Source organism: Vipera berus (genome assembly GCF_964194415.1).
Source record: "Vipera berus genome assembly, chromosome: 5".
NCBI classification, from domain to species: Eukaryota; Metazoa; Chordata; class Lepidosauria; order Squamata; family Viperidae; genus Vipera; species Vipera berus.
In genome coordinates, this window is record NC_138207.1 from 103659276 (window position 1) to 103676508 (window position 17233).

General features: G+C 46.4%; 1 protein-coding gene across 1 annotated transcript in view; it reads left to right on the forward strand.

Annotated features, from left to right (window-relative positions):
* The first annotated feature begins 15597 nt into the window (after positions 1–15597).
* The window catches only part of ANXA11 (annexin A11), a 39152-nt gene continuing 37516 nt past the window's right edge, over positions 15598–17233 (forward strand). The window contains exon 1 of the mRNA XM_081329742.1: positions 15598–15762. The gene's annotated coding sequence lies outside the window, so the exon portion shown is untranslated. The remainder of the gene's footprint in view (positions 15763–17233) is intronic.

Genomic DNA, 17233 nt, shown 5'->3' on the forward strand with positions numbered 1-17233 from the left:
ATTCTATTCTATTCTATTCTATTCTATATTCTATTCTATTCTATTCTATTCTATTCTATTCTATTCTATTCTATTCTATTCTATTCTATTCCATATTTTCTATTCTATTCTATTCTATTCTATTCTATTCTATTCTATTCTATTCTATTCTATTCTATTCTATTCTATTCTATTCTATTCTATTCTATTCTATTCTATTCTATTCTATTCCATTCCATTCCATTCCATTCCATTCCATTCCATTCCATTCCATTGTTTCTTGTATCAAGTCTGCAAAAATAAATCGGGATCCTCTGAAGGAAATCAAAACTCGCTCCAGGTTCGTAATGCAGAAAATACAACCATGTGTGCTTAAATGAAGACTTTTGTTCTACTTTATGGTTGAAGTTAAACTGCAAAATATCCTGCTTTATTTTCCCCCACTAAATTCCTGAATGCTCCCTCTGTAGCTTTTCTTAAGAATTGCAATGTTTCTCTTGTAACCAAGGGGTTGCTCAGCTGGTTTCAGTTATCTGTGCAAGAATTTTATTAACAGACACCGTCTAGTGGAGTCACACTTCATAAAAAAGTCTTGGCCAACTCACATTATGTATTGCTCTGGATTAAAGGGCTGTACTTGAGTCCCTATTGTGTTTTTCCAGTGCCCACAGATTAAAATGAGGAGACACATACTGTACATCCAGTCCTGGCTTGGAATTGCTAGGAAGGCAGGAAGGCACTCTGCGAGATATGTGTCCATTTTCATAGAAAAGAAAAACTAACCACTTGCTAATCCCTACTTCAAGTAACCAAAGATCGTATCTGTGTTATTCCAGAACAGTCTGTCCAACAATGATTAAGGCGACCTCGGTCGGGAACCATCTGCAATTCAGCAAAGGCTCCCACTCAGCATGGGTCATATGCTTGGGTTTGTAGGAAGCCCCCCCCCCTAGATTAAAATATTCTTTATCCTTAATATTAAAAAGAGGCAGAATCAGTGGTGGGATTCAGCCAGTTTGTACCACTTCGGCAGAACCGGTTGCTAATTTTGTGTTGCCCAATCCCAGAACGGACTTCCAGAAGTGGCATCCACACAGAGAACCGGTTGTTCACCTATTTGAATCCCACCACTGGGCAGAATGTTACATTTCCCCCAAAGGAGAAATGGAGAGAAAAATCTTAACAAAGGCAGAAAGCAGCCCCAGTCTTTCTGAATAGCCTCAAGCAGAAGCCTCGTTAGAGTTGGATATTTTGTACCTATTAAGGAAGACTGGGGCAATCAATTCATAAACAAAACGCTTTTCAGCCTGCCGCACCTGATGGAATTAAGAATTTACATTCCCCCACTGTTATGTATTGGGCTTGTGGTGTTACACCACGTGTGTTGCTGGAGGAGCTACCGGCTCTCCAGCAACCTAGACAGGCCGTCTCCGGTCCTGCAATTGGTCAGCCCCAGGCGGCAAGCGTGGGTTCAAACCTATTGGCTGCCACCTAGGGGCTAGGCTATATATTGTGTCTAGTTGCGGCCCAAGCTTCAGTACAGTTCCAGCAAGAATAAAAGAATGAGTTTTCCTGTACTCAGCCTCGTGTCATCATTCCTGCTCACCAGACCCCACGACTTAACACCCACCCAAATTCTAAAGGCAGGACATGAACTTTAGGACATAGTAGGATTTCCCCACCATCATTAGAACAGCAAAAGACACAAAATCCCACTGCATTGCGCAACCCTCTGGAGCACCTCATTCAGAAGATGTAAAAACCCACCCACTCTCAACTTCTATTTGCCAGTCGTGCTGGAACTGCATGTTCCTTGCTGGTTCTGCTCATCAATAAAAGAGGAACCTTATTTCCTAAGCAGCCTCCATTTTATTTCCTGCATGCTAGCCTCCATGTTATTTCCAGTGTTTTGCTCCCAGCTTGGAACTGAACCAGATTTTATTTTCAGCAGATTCAGAAACTCACATTCAATACAACGTATGGAAGATACGAAGAAATGCAGGTATGTGATATAACGACCACAGGAACACTATAGGATAGGTCCCAGCATCTGAAGCAATAGCAATGTGCTCTATATAGAAATGTCCTAACCAGGGCTTTTTTTCTCATAGAACGCTCAGAACGGAGTTCCGGCACCTTTTTTGGATGGAACCTTATAGGGTAGACAAGTTGGGTTGTATGACATGTGTGAGTTCCAGCACCTTTTTCTTTTACAAAAAAAAGCATTGGTCCTAACAGTGAGAACAATTAACCAGTGGAATGGCTTGCCTCCAGAAGTTGTGGGTGCTCCATCCCTGCAGGCTTTTAAGAAGTAATTGGACAGACACTTTTTTTGGAATGGTATAGGGCTGTGGTGGCGAACCTATGGCACAGGTGCCACAGGTGGCACGCAGAGCCCTCTCTGTGGGCACGCGCGCCGTTGCCCCAGTCCTAGGCCTTCAGCTGGGTTTTATAAAACCTTTTCGCTTTAGGCCTCCACCGCCGTGTACCCAAAAAAAAAGGTTCAATTAATCAATTTCAACTTCTCGTGGGGAAAAAAAAGTTCTCACAAAGTTGGAATTGATTGACTGAACTTTTTAGTCCCACTCAGTCTGCAGCTACCACTGCAGCCACGCCCACCCAATGGGCCACGCCCACGCAAAGGGCCACACCCACCTGGCACCCAACGATACATAAGTAGATTTTGGGTTGGGATTTAGGCACTCGGTCTCTAAAAGGTTCGCCATCACTGGTACAGGGTCTCCTGCTTGAGCAGGGGGCTGGACTAGAAGACCTCCAAGGTCCCTTCCAGATTATTTTCTGATTCTGGTTTTTAGGATACTAAGTTTTAAACAGATGGATGCCAATTCCACCAGGAGCCCATGTGATGCCCGCAAATATAACACTAAGGCTTTGCAGATTGATTAATAGCTAAGATTTGGGACTTTGGAAAACATCCAGCCTTCTTGTTCAATTCAAAGATAGTCTATTTAAATTCTTTCCTTGCCTCAAAAGTGTTGGTGATACCGCTTTATAGCTTTGTTTGTGCAAGCGATCAAGGGACCACCTCATTCTTCTTTTTTTCTCTTCGTTCCGATTTCCCTTATTGGAATGCCGATATTCTTGAATATTCCTCTATTTCCTACAGGAAGAACTATTTCCTTCCTTTGCCTAAACAGAAACCTCAGGGAATGTGTGGAGGGGTGTGTAAAATTTGCCGGGAGGCCAGGATAGAAAGATATGGAGAGGTATGGCGAATATTTGTGTGGGTTTAAACTCTCTTACTTTGTTTTGATCTCAGTGATTTTTAACTACAGCAAGGGAAGAGATGTTTATGTTTTACTCACTTTGATATCTAACTGCTCAGGATTTCCAGAGCCAATGCTCCGTTCTCTATTACAGATGCTGTCGGTTAAATTCAACGCCCAAAACAAGAAGCCACAACATCTAGAAATGCAAGAAAGTTCTCTGGCGTTTTGTTTTTTGTTTGTTTTTTTGACTTTCCCATTTTCCATTTCCCGTTGACAAAAGATTGGACAGAAGTACACCGGCAGTTAAATGCTCTCCGTGATTACATTTTTAAGCTAAAAGGAATCTTGCGTATAGCTCAGACCACATTTGCCATCGGAGAAGATTAAGGATGAACGCTCTGGGCCAGAATAAGAGATAACATAAGAGAAATCCTTCTTGTTTGCAATTTTTCACGCTGGGATTTGTGAGAGTTGGGATCCAAGGCATCTGGAAGACACCGAGCTGTGGAAGGCTGATCTGGCCTGTGTGCCAGTCCCTGGAGGTTGCATTCGTTTTTGAAGCAGGCCAAATTCATTAGCAAGAGCTGCTTTGCTCGCTTTATTTCAAAATACCTGAATGGCCTCAGCTATCTTGAGAGAATCATGCACGCTAACCTTTTCCACCCTCCCTCCATCTCCATCACTTTACTCCGTTCTTGCCATTAATCGCTGGGCTGCAATTAATCACACCAGATGAAAGATTTCTCCATTTTAAGGAAAAATCCCGGTAATAATTTACTAGTGCGTGATGAAGAAAAGGCTCCCTCTGTTGGTGAACTGTTTAAACTTCAATTCTCATGGCGACTTGGAATAACAAGAGTTTGGAAGGGAACTTGGAGGTCTTCTAGTCCCACCCCCTGCTCAAGCAGGAGACCGTCTTCCATCTCTGACAGGTGACTATCCAGTCTCTTCTTGAAAGCCTCCAGCGATGAAGCCTCCACAACTTCTGGAGGCAACTTCCATTCCACTGGTTGATTGTTCTCAACTGTCTGAAAATTTCTCCTTACTTCTAGATTAAATCTCTCCTCGATCAGTTTCCCTTGTTCCTTGAGCTTTCTGGCACAGAACATTCTTTGTTGTGCTTTTTCCATGACATTTTTGATGTTAGGTGCCAATTTTGAGATATTATAGAGCCTAGAAATTTGAAGGTCTACTGTTGATACCGTGTTGTCAAGTATTGTAAGAGGTGGTAGAACAGGAGCGTTTCTCCTAAATTTTACTATTCTTTCCACAGTTTTGACTGTGTTCCGTTCAGGATTGTTCTGGCTGCACCACAAGGCGAGTTGTTTAACCCCCTGTCTGTATGCAGCTTCATCCTTGTCTCAAATGAGGCTAATCGCTGTTGTATCATCTGCAAACTTCAGTACTTTGACAGAGAGATCCTCTGAGGTGCAGAGAGAGGAGAGAGCACACAGCCCTGGGTGTGCCCCTGTGTTAATTGTATAAGTATCTGGTGTGATTTTTCCTAGCTTCACCTGCTGCTTCCTGTCTGTTAGAAAGCTTATGATCCACTTACAAGTTGTGGTCAGGCACGACTAGGGGAATCAGGTTAGTTAGAAGAATATCCGGAACGATGGTATTGAGTGCCGAGCTGAAGTCTACAAAAAAGGACCCTTGCATTGGTCCTTGGAGATTCAAGATGTTGTATTACAGAGGTCCCCAACCTTTTGGGCACCAGGGACCAGTTCCATGGAGAGAGGTTTTTCCACAGACTGGAGGGTGCGTGGTTTTATGTGTTGCCTGCATCCCGCAGATGGGGCTTTGCTTGTTTGTGCTGGCATGCTGCGGCCCGGTAGCGGTCCATGGTCCAAGGGTTGGGGAGCCCTGTTGTAGAATGCCTCCCACTGGACTTTGATAAACATCAATTTGCCTACAGGGGAAATAGGTTGACAGACAATGCCATAGCTACTGCTTTACACTCTGTAGCAAGTCATCTTTAGAAACCTGGAAGTTATGTCAGGATGCTTTTTGTTGACTACAGCTCGGCTTTCAACACCATTTTGCCGAGCATTCTCATCGAGAAGCTGACTGACTTGAAATTCTCCCCCTCCATCTGCGATTGGATTGAAGACTTTCTTAGGGACCGGTTACAAACAGTGAGGGTTGGGTCTGCTTTGTCCACCTCCCTGAAGCTTTGCACCGGCACGCCACAGGGCTGTGTGCTTAGCCCCTACCTGTACTCTTTATACACATATGATTGTGTATAATCTGACCCATTCACTGCGATAATCAAGTTCGCAGATGATACAACTGTGGTGGGTCTTATTACAGGTGGGGATGAGACAACATACAGGGCGGAGGTACAAAAACTATCCATATGGTGTAGTAACAACAACTTGCACCTAAACATCGGCAAGACGAAAGAGATGGTGTTAGACTTCCAGAGAAAAAAGGAGGAACCTGCCCCACTTTACATCAGGGAGGACTGTGTGGAGAGAGTTTCCCTCCTTTAAATTTATGGGAGTCTACCTCTGACCTGGAAAGTTAACACAACCCAGGTGGCTAGAAAGGCCCAACAGAGGCTTCACTTTCTTAGGATCTTGCGGAAGAACAGGGTAGAACAACAGCTAATGACCCTCTTTTACCGGTCTACCATAGAGAGCGTCCTCTCGTATGGTATTGTGGTTTGGTATGCTGGTCTGACAGCCACGGATAGGAAAGTATTGCAGAGGGTAGTGAGCACAGCACAAGACATTGTGGGCTGTTCCCTGACACCACTGGATGACCTCGCCAGGGCCCGCTGCCTTGGAAGAGTGAAGAAGATTCTCAGGGATGACTCACACCCTGGACGGTATCTCTTTACTCTCCTACCATCCGGTAGGAGATATAGGAGTATAGCCAGCCGTACCAACAGGCTGAAAAATAGCTTTTATTCGTGGGCTGTTAGGCTTTTAAATGGGACATAATCTCTGTGAACGTATGCAGAATTGACTTGGGAGGCTGGTGTGTGGTGTAGTTGGTTCACATGGTGTGGTGGGATGGAGGGTTTGTTGTCACTGTGTGTTGGGGGTAGGGAGCACGGGGGGAGGCTCAGCTAATCTCAATGTACACATGTTGTACTTTGACAATAAAGGTTTATTATATTATTAGTGCAGAACCATATTAACAGCATCATCACCTGCCGATCTATTTGTTACAGTATCTGTGAGTTCATCCAGGTCTGCAGAGGTACATTCGAAAACGTTCCAATCTGTGCAGTCAAGGCAAGCCTGCAACTTTAACTTTGCCTCCTCAACCCAAAACTTCACTGATTTAATTGTTGGTTTTGTGGTTTTAAGCCTCTGTCTATAAACAGCTACAAGGTAAAATCATACCATGATCAGAGTGTCTCACAGCTGCTCGTGGTAAAAACCGATAAGCATCTTTTAATGTCATGTAACAGAGTGAGTGCCTGTTACTCGTCCCAGCTTCTGCCAACCTAGCAGTTTTAAAGCATGTAAAAATGCAAGTAGAAAAATAGGGACCACTCCGGTGGGAAGGGAACAGCGTTCCGTGCGCCTTTGGCATCTAGTCATGCCGGCCACATGACCACGGAGACGTCCTCGGACAAGCGCTGGCTCTTCGGCTTTGAAACGGAGATGAGCAGCGGCTCCTAGAGTCGGAAACGACTAGCACGCATGTGCGGGGGAACCTTTACCTTTACCTTTAGCAGGGGTCTAAAGTGTTCTTGCCACTAGTAAAACAGTTGACATGCTGAAAGTGTCTTGGTAACTCTTGGCTTAAGTTGAAATCTCCTAGCACAATGAGGAGCGAGTCTGGGTATCTCTCTTCAGCCCACATAATCTGGTCAGCTAGAGTTTGCAATGCACTGTTTATGATGGACCACCGGTGAGCTACCATAGGAGGGCAGCAAAAGTCTGTGTAAGTCAGTTTTGTTTAGGTTACATTGCATTTCTTCCTATTTCGTTCTGCTTTGACTTAGGATCTTTGGCTACTCCTGACCAAAGACATTCTCCTTGTTTGCAATTTTTTACGCGGCGATTGATGAGTGATGGAATCCAAGACATTTGGAAGGCACAAAGCTGTGGAAGTTGATGTTGTCGATGTAAGGTGAGGTGGAGATTCAGCTCTCTGGATGTAGACGATGACCAGGCTAAGTCTGAAGGAAGAATCAAGTATATTATCAATCTCAGGCCTATAAGAGATCTAAGTGCAGCCCACCTTGAATTCCGTTGACTCTTATCTACCATCAATTTGCTTTTGACTGTCAGTAGTTCAGATTCTTGTAGAGAACTTTAGCATACAATAAACACCCTTTTTACGACCCTGTAATCTCTTAATTCAGGGTAGAGTCTGGGCAACTGGATAGAGCTAAGCGTTTACCAGCCAGAGGCCCTTCCTGACGCCTATGCAGAGTTCACAGCAGATTTTTTTTTTCCTTTGCACCCTAGGTGAGAAATATCTGCTGCTACCTAGGATTGAACTTTCAACCTTCTGAGTGGGAGGCAAGTGTCTTCACCACACGGGTCTAGTTTTAGCATACAACAACCCTACATATTCATCTGAGCTGCCTAGCTTCCTGATTTCTTGAGCTTGACACTTGAAGCTGCCTGTCCTACTGGTTGAAAGCTAATACATTTAGGAAGTTCTCCAGAGTCCAGGCAGAAACTGCATCCTGAACCCATTGGTTTTGGTCCTGCCAGTCTCCAAGAAATCCACTCTCTGACAACCCATCAGATGCTTGAAAACTGCTATCACATCTCTTCTTTGTCATTTCTCCCTTACCCTAAATTGTCAACTGTCCTTCTGTAACTGTGGTGCCCAGAATGTAACATTTAAAAATCAGGTATCACAGGTAGCCAACCTGGCTGATTTTTTTTGGGGGGGGGGGGAACCGAACAAGCAAGATTGGGCCTGGTTAGCACTTGGAAGTTAGACTTCCAGAAAATCCCAGGATTATTCTGAAAAGCCTTGAGGGATAGGAGAAGGCTTAGCTTTGATCTAAGAAATGGAAAATAACATACGGATGAATATGAGGGGTACATTCATAGCTTAAGAATGTCTTTTGTACCTGCAAATCTGATCCTCCCTATTAGTGACTCAGAAACCAAGCCTCCAAAACTAACATTGACGTTCAGGTTCTTACAGGTGCAGGGAAGCCATTTGGGACACAGGTCAACTCCAGTGCTTTGAACAATGCTCAGAAACTGACTAGTTCTCAAGGTCAGGTTCTCACCGAGGGTTGATCCAGCTGAAATTTGCAGATATCTTGAAAGACAGCTCTACAGAGAGAAGGTTTTTGCAGTGGTTATCTAAAATACATTCAGGACATGCCCGGCCAAGATTATTTCTGTTTTCTCAAGAGAGAGTCTTAATTTGGGACTACATCAAAGCTGACAAACTTCAATCCTGGCTTCTGACAATACCTGGTCATCCCAAATGCTGCAGGTCTGAACAGATCCCCAGATGGATGACCCAACTCTTCAGGTATTGTCCAACCACTTCAGCAGCAGGTTAAGGTCTCTGAAGAAACCAAGTTACAATGGATCTGAATGAGGTTTCCACTTGTTCACCCTCATCCACCCCTTTCCTGGCTAATGTGTGCATTCATACATTCTTTGCCTCCTACTTCAATTTAGATGATGGGAGGAAGAAACTATAACTGAACATTGGCTGCTGGTATGATGCATCAATCTAGACAACTGGGCAAGGTTTTATGTACAGTATAAAAAAGATTGAAGGAAAGTCTGAAGTCTGGGGGTATTGTCAGCTCTTAGCTATTAAATTATTAAATTATTGCAGGTTCGCATCCCACCAGGCTCAAGGTTGACTCAGCCTTCCATCCTTCCGAGGTAGGTAAAATGAGGACCCAGATTGTTGGGGGCAATAAGCTGACTTTGTAATAATGCCGCTTGGGGGGGGGGGGGCGGAAGCCCTAATGAGCAGGCATATACATAGAATGAAGGCTATTGCTAAGCACATTTGATTTGTACTTAGATTGTAAGCCGCCCTGAGTCTTCGGAGAAGGGCGGGATATAAATGGGATTAAAATAAAAAAATAAAATAAAATAAATTCAGGAATTCAAGATAGCTCTAGAGTCATCCTGAAAGTCACACTGAATAGAGTAGAGTAGAGTAGAGCAGAGTAGAATAGAATGTAGAGTAGAGTAGAGTAGAGTAGAGTAGAGTAGAGTAGAGTAGAGTAGAGGAGAAGGGAAGGGAAGGGAAGGGAAGGGAAGGGAAGAGAAGAGAAGAGAAGAGAAGAGAAGAGAAGAGAAGAGAAGAGAAGAGAAGAGAAGAGAAGAGAAGAGAAGAGAAGAGAAGAGAAGAGAAGAGAAGAGAAGAGAAAAGAATAACAGAGTTGGAAAGGACCTTGGAGGTCATCTAGTCCAACCCCCTGCTCAGACAGAAAAGCCTATACATTTCAGTCAAATGTTGTCCAATCTCTTCTTAAAAATGTCCAGTGTTGGAGCATTCACAACTTCTGGAGGCAAGTTGTTCCACTGGTTAATTGTTCCAACTGTCAGAAAATTTCTCCTTAGTTTTAGGTTGCTTCTCTCTTTGATTAGTTTCCATCCGTTGCTTCTTGTCCTGCCTTCAGGTACTTAGGAGAACAGCTTGACTCCTTCTTCTTTGGGGCAGCCCCTGAGATACTGGAAGGCTGCTATCACGTCTCCCCCGGGGCAACAAAATTTTGTTGCCTGGGCAACAAAAAAATTAGCTACCGGTTCTGCCGAACAGGTGCAAATCGGCTGAACCCCACCACCGATTCAGACCTTTGCTCAATAGCCTGGATTGTCCGAAACTTCCCAAAACGAAATTGCCCTAATGGATATTGCTGCAATCTTACAGCAGGCGGAAACAACGCGGTTTCAGTTCCTCCTTCCCAGATATTTGACAAATGCAAGCCGTACAGGCTCAGCAAGAGTTTTCAGGCACCAGCAGCTTGGAATGTCCATGAAATCCGCCACTCTTTTCGGGAAGTCACACCCAGTTTCAGGAACTGTAGCAAAGGCTTGACGACACTTTCTTGGTTGCTAAACCGGATGCTTCAGAGATAACGCTTTCCCGGTGGTTGTTGTTGTTGTTGTTGTTGTTGTTTTTAATTCCTCTGAACTGGTTACGGCAATTGTGGGGTTAGGGTGACACACACTTGTTATCTTCTGTGCACTGAAATTCGCCATTTATTTATTTTTTTTAGGAATGCCGGCCACTTTGCTTTACCCAAGATCTCATTCCTCAGAGGCAGAGGACTGTTCCTGCAGGAAAACACACCTGTTCAGGGTTTAATTTGTATCCGAAATTAAAACAGGTTGGCATTTAATTGAGACGTCCATGGAGATTCTGTCAGCTGGATCCTGGTTGTCCCAAAGGGGCAACTGGACTTTCTGGTCTACAACACAAATCCTTTTAGCAATTCCAAGAAGGCTCCACGCCCATTTGCACCACTCAGGTAGCCCTGAGTACATAGATAACCCTCTAAATGGCCTCAGGGACTCTCTAAAAGAAGGCAAATGACCAGCGGTCTGCAAGGAGTACAAATCCTTCCATTCCCCACCATCCAGTCAGAGCGGAAGAAGCTCCTTGGATGAGAAGCCAAACGTCTTCAAAGAAAAACAAGAAAGTCCAGTTGCCTTCTGGAAAAAAAACCACCTTTGGGATTGAATTGCGACAGAGCTACTTTCAGCAGCAGAGAGAAAGAAAATAATCGGTTGACTTGGCGCAGAAACAATGCAATTAACTCCCCCCCCCCGCCACCCCACCTTTTATCAGTTAAAAGTGTTTATCAATAAACACAACGAGGCAAAGAACTCACCAACATTGTAAGAGCTTCAGGCTTGATGGCAAAACCAGCTCTTTTAAGGATTTGCAAAAAAAAAAAAAAGCCAGCCAGGTCAGGGAAAGTCTGATTTCTGGAGAAAATTACTGTAGTATCTTTAGATAAGTGTGTGTTTGTGTGTGTGTGTGTGTGTGTGTGTGTAGGGGTACTCCATCAGTTCATTAGGAACTACGGAAGAAAATTGAGCTTAATGGGCCAACAATATATCAACTGAATCTACTGCTCTTCACTGCGGTTAATTTGAATTACACTCAAAACCAGGAATCAATTCTTCTTTCATGGGTAAGAAAGGCAGAAGAAGCAAAGCCTGCATTTTTAAAAGCAAACCTTCTATTTAAAATGTGATAATCACTGTTCTTAATGCTGAGTCTATTGTCTGGAACCGTGTGTGTGTGTGTGTGTGTGTGTGTGTGTCTGTGTGTCTGTGTGTCTGTGTGTCTCTGTGTGTGTGTGTGTGTGTGTCCCCCTCTCCCGCATTTATGCCTGCCAGCCTGTTTTTAAAAACTTGTTTAAAAAAATGTTTTTGTCCTCTTCCAGGCATGGAAAACCTCTGTTTGTTTGTTTATTCTTTTTACTGCTGTCAATAACCCAGATTCCTATGAAGCTGGTTGGCCTCTAAATTTAATAAACCAAAAGGGGATCGGAAAAATCACAGCATTAAAAGGCCATGGAAATGTAATAAGTAAAACCAATCCATCAGATTGTATTGTAACGTTAAAAAAGGGTGGGGGAGAGATCATCTTATTCACTAGATCCATGACCTTTATCCTATAAATAAATTTCTCTCTCTTGCTTTGCAAATGTACTCCAATTACAAAATGACACATAAGCCCACGAATGTTTATGTAATCACTGTTTGCTAATAACAAAACGCGAGTGTTGCTTTAGGCAAAATGGGGTGGGGCTCATAAATAGGAGCTGCTTTACGTGTGGTTTTAAGTCAGACTACTCAAATAGAGGAGTTACTGTTCGAAGGAACTATACATAGAACACATTCATTCATGTATTTTTATGGCTGGTGTAAACTGTAAACTGATAGGGTGGGCACCATGAAGGAAGGAATTACTCCTTATGTGGGATTGGAACATTGCTGAAAAGGCTGAGACTATAGTAATATATACATACTACATAAGGTAAAGGTAAAGGTTCCCCCGCACATGCGTGCTAGTCGTTTCTGACTCTAGGGGCCGGTGCTCATCTCTGTTTCAAAGCCGAAGAGCCAGCGCTTGTCCGAGGACGTCTCCGTGGTCATGTGGCCGGCATGACTAGACGCCAAAGGCGCACGGAACGCTGTTACTTTCCCACCGTAGTGGTCCCAATTTTTCTACTTGCATTTTTACATGCTTTCGAACTGCTAGGTTGGCAGAAGCTGGGACGAGTAACAGGCGCTCACTCTGCTACGCAGCACTTGGTATTCAACCTGCCAAACTGCCAACCATCTGATTGACAAGCTCAGTGTCCTAACCCACTGAGCCACTGCGTCCCTGAACATACTACATACATTTATTAGAGCTATATGTATTCTCTTTTCTTGGTAAGGCTGAAGTTGTATAGATCTCAGATCTGGCATGTTTCCCTGTGTGTGTGTGTGTGGAGGGGTGGGGCTTAAAAGCCAGAAGAAAAATATTCTTTATCCAATGGAAGGTGATACAATAAAGGAAATTGAACGGTGTGTTAAATGTGGTGGGTAGGCATAGAAGAGAATATCTTTATTGTCACCATGTAACTCACAACAAAATTAACCACCACGATGTAAAAAAGATGTTGAGACTCTAGAAAGAGTGCAGAGCAGAGCAACAAAGATGATCAGGGGAGTGGAGGCTAAGACATACGAAGAACAGTTGCTGGAATTGGGTATGTCTAGTTTAATGAAGAGAAGGATGAGGGGGGACATGATAACAGTCTTCCAATCTCTCAGGGGCTGCCACATAGAAGAGGGAGTCAAGCTATTCTCCAAAGCACCTGAAGGCAAGACAAGAAGCAACGGATGGAAACTAACCAAAGAGAAAAGCAACCTAGAACTAAGGAGAAACCTCCTGACAGTGAGAACAATTAATCAGCGGAACAACCTGCCTCCAGAATCTGTGAATGCTGCAATTCTGGAAGTTTTTAAGAGGCGACTGGACAGCCATTTGTCTTCTCTTCATTCCTGCTTGGCAACAGGCACGCATTTACAAAGATTGCTGTCAACTGTCTGATTAACAAACTCAAAAGCAAGGCATCTTCAAGGCTTTGAAGTGCCACTATAGATAAATCTTTATTGAGTACACAACTCGGAACAGAAGGAAGCAAAACCAGCTCTGAGTTTCCCGGGTGAAAATCTGCCTAGTTAACCAATAGCTTCCCTTAACCCCCACCCACCAAATGTTCATGCTGTTGTGATTCAGTGTCAGCCTGTGCTCCCAGCAGCTGAGTCCGATGAATCTGAGGAGGAGGAGGAGGGGTTTGGAGAGCCTTTGTTGTCAGAGGAAGGCTCTGATGCACTGCAGGACTCTCAGCCTGGCACCTCCAGTCATGTTCCTCATGAGGCTCAGCTGTGTGAGTACGAGGTGTCGGACTCAGAAGAGTCACAGCTGAATCTGTTCAGAGACACTAGAAGCAGAAGGCAATCCAGCAGAGCAGAGCAGAGCAGAGAAAATCAATGAGCCAACTCAGTGAGAGGAGGAGAGGGCAGTGAGAAGCCACGCCTTGGGACTAATAATAAAGGGGGAAGGTGTGGGCGGGGCTGGAAATATTCTGTTGCTTTTTTGTTTGAACTGTAAATAAATTTGGGTTGGGTTTTTCCAGCCTATTGACTGTAAAAAGGAAAAAGGGGTTGTCCCTGACACACAAACAGGGCCGGTTGTAGGCTGGAACAGAACACATGCTGCCCAATCGTAGGCCTTTGGTTCATTATGAGAACGCTCCACCTCTCTGTCAGACACCTGCGTCAGTGACCTTGGCACCCTTCCAGGCTCTCACAGTCCATGGCGGCTCCTGTTTCCTCCTGATACTTTCTACCCCCTCCCAAATTTCTTTGGCAGGCTGAGAGTAGCGATAGAAGTTAGCAGGCATCTTTGCAAGTCAACCTTGACAATTGTGGTGCCCTGTGGTCACGTGATCACCAGCAAATAAAATCAACAGGGGAATCTGGATCTGCTTAATGACCACAGGGCTCCCTTTAATAACTATGGCAAAAAGGTAGCAGCATCGGGCATCACTCAGCTGACCAGCTTAGCGACGGAAATGCCGGTCGCCAATTGTAGCCCTCAGCCCGGGGTTACATGTACACGAGCATGTCAATCTCTCTCTCTCCCCGAGAGACTATAACCATATTGATTTCAGCACCGCATTTTGGGGGGAGGTGGGGACAAAGCTGTTTTGCGGGGGCTGGGAGGATGAACTAATGAACTCTTCAATTCTGGAATGTCAAATATGTCAGAAAAACCAAAGGACCTTTGACTCTTGTCATTTCTCAGAATATCACCGGGGTGCAGAAGGTGTCCCATTACAGAATCCTAGGGACCGTGGAGGTCTTCTAGTCCAACCCCTCACCCAAGGCAGAAGACCTTATATGTAGCATCCCAACCTGCCATCTTTTCTTGAAAAATGACCAGCAATGGAGCACCTGCAACTCCAGCTGTTAAAATTGTTCTGTCAGGAAACTCCTTATTTTCAGGTGGGCTCTGGAAATAATGTCCCCTTTTACCAGTATAATGCCAGCTTTACCAGTATAATGACCTACAGTAACTGGGCTGTTGGGGAGACCAGGGGCCCTGGGTGCTCTCTGAGCTGGCTTGTTTCGTTGCAGATGTTTCGTTACCCAAACTAGGTAACAGTAAGTGCTAGTGATGTTAGCTAGTTTGGGTAATGAAACGTCTGCCAAGAAAACAGCTCACAGAGCACCAAGGACCCCACAGTCCTCCTCCTCCTCCTTCTTCTCCTCCTCCTCCTCCTCTCCTTCCTCCAGTCCAGTCTCCTTCCTCCCACTCCCTTCTAGCACTGATAATGTTACCTAGTTAGGTCATGAAATGTCTGCAAGAAAACAAGCCAGCTACGAGAGCACCAAGGACCCCCCAGTTGTTGTCGTCCTCCTCCTCCTCCTCCTCCTCCTCCTCCTCCTCCTCCTCCTCCTCCTCTCCTTCCTCCAGTCCAGTCTCCTTCCTCCCACTCCCTTCTAGCACTGATAATGTTACCTAGTTAGGTCATGAAACGCCTGCAAGAAAACGAGCCAGCTCAGAGACCACCAACCCTGAGCTACAAAGATTCTCCTTCGTTGTTGGGGAGACAGCCATGAGGGATCCCCCGAGGCGTTGGGCTAACGGCCCTGTTTCTTTTTCTTTTTATACTTTGATGAAAGGGAGCGCTTTGGGCTCTCCAAGCCCAGGCGAGGCGCAGGTGCCCGCGGCCAGGGGAGGGGAGACCAGGATTGGGGAAGCTCGGCTCCTTCCTCCGCTTTCCAAGCCGGATCTTCGCGCAGGGAGCGAGAAGGACGCGCGGGGGCGGCCGAGCTCTCCGCCAGACCGGGAAGAAGGCGGAGGCGGCCAGACTCCGCCTCGGGGCCCCGCCGATCTTCGCTTTCGTTCCGGAAGGAAGGAAGGAAGGAATTGGGGCAAAAAAAGAGCCGCGGCTGGGAAAGGATTTTGCGCCCTCCCGGGGAAGAGGCGTCCGCTCCTGCTGCTGCTGCCCCTGCTGCCCCACCCCACCCCCGGGCCGCCCTCCTTCCAACTCCGCGGCTGGAGCCTCGCTTGCCAGGTAAGGAGCGGCGGGATCGGGTGCTGGGACTCCGGAGCCTGGCTGGCAGGCGGGCCGGCCGGCCGAGGGAAGGACAGGCAGGCAGCAGGCAAGAAGCTAGGCAGGCAGGCAGGCAGGCAGAGACAGACAGGCAGGCAGGCAGGCAGCAGGCAAGAAGACAAGAGAGGAAAGAAGACAGTCAGACAGACAAGTAGGCAGGCAAACAGACAAGCAGACAGTCAGCAGGCAAGAAGACAGGCAGGCAGATGGACAGTCAGACAGCGGGCAAGAAGACAGGCAGACAAGTAGGCAGGCAAACACACACAGACAGTCAGCAGGCAAGAAGACAGCGGGCAAGAAGACAGGCAGATAGGCAGGCAGACAAGTAGGCAGGCAAACAGACATACAGGCAGGCAGCAGGCAAGAAGATAGGCAGGCAGGCAGGCAGAGACAGACAGGCAGGCAGGCAGGCAGGCAGGAGGCAAGAAGACAAGAGAGGAAAGAAGACAGTCAGACAGACAGACAAGTAGGCAGGCAAACAGACACACAGACAGTCAGCAGGAAAGAAGACAGGCAGGCAGGCAGGCAGGCAAACACACACAGGCAGTCAGTAGGCAAGAAGACAGGCAGACAGCGGGCAAGAAGACAGGCAGATAGGCAGGCAGACAAGTAGGCAGGCAAACAGACATACAGGCAGGCAGACAGGCAAGAAAACAGGCAGGCAGGCAAGCAGACGGACCGACAGACAGCAGGCAAGAAGACAGGCAGATAAGCAGACCGACAGACAGGCAGACAAGTAGGCAGGCAAACAGACAGGCAGGCAGGCAGACAGGCAAACAGGCACACAGACAGACAGCGGGCAAGAAGACAGGCAGACAGACAGGCAGACAAGTAGGCAGGCAAACAGGCAGGCAGGCAGCAGGCAAGAAGACAGGCAGACAAGCTGGCCAGGGGAGCGGGTGGCTGGGGCCGAGCCAAGGCCGGGGACGCTGGACAGCGCGGCCCGCTTTGGGGCCGGGGCGCCTCCGGAGCGCAAGAGGTTCCTCCCTTCCTCTCCCTCTCCGCCGCCGCCAGGTGGCCCAGCGGCCCCGCCAGGCAAACATGGCTGTTGGGCGGACGGGCGAGGCGGGAGCGCTGCCAGCAGCCGCCTTGGGCGGAGTTGCTGGAAGAAGAAGCAGCGCGGAGCTTCCTCGCCGCCCTTTGCCCGGGCAGGTTTTTTGCAAGAGTTCCGGAGCCCTGCTGGCTTTCCCGGGCGAACAGCAGCCCGGGAGGAGGAACTGGGGCGGGCCAGGGTCGCCAAAGCGCTCCCCCCCCCACTCCCCGAGAGCTCTCCTCCGTCGTCGAGAGTTTGTAGGCTCCACTTGCTTGTTTGGGTTTTATTATTATTATTATTAGTATTATTATTTATTTATTTATACATACATACATACATACATACATACATACATACATACAAGAACACAGACTTCTTGTTTTGCTTTTTAAGCGGGAC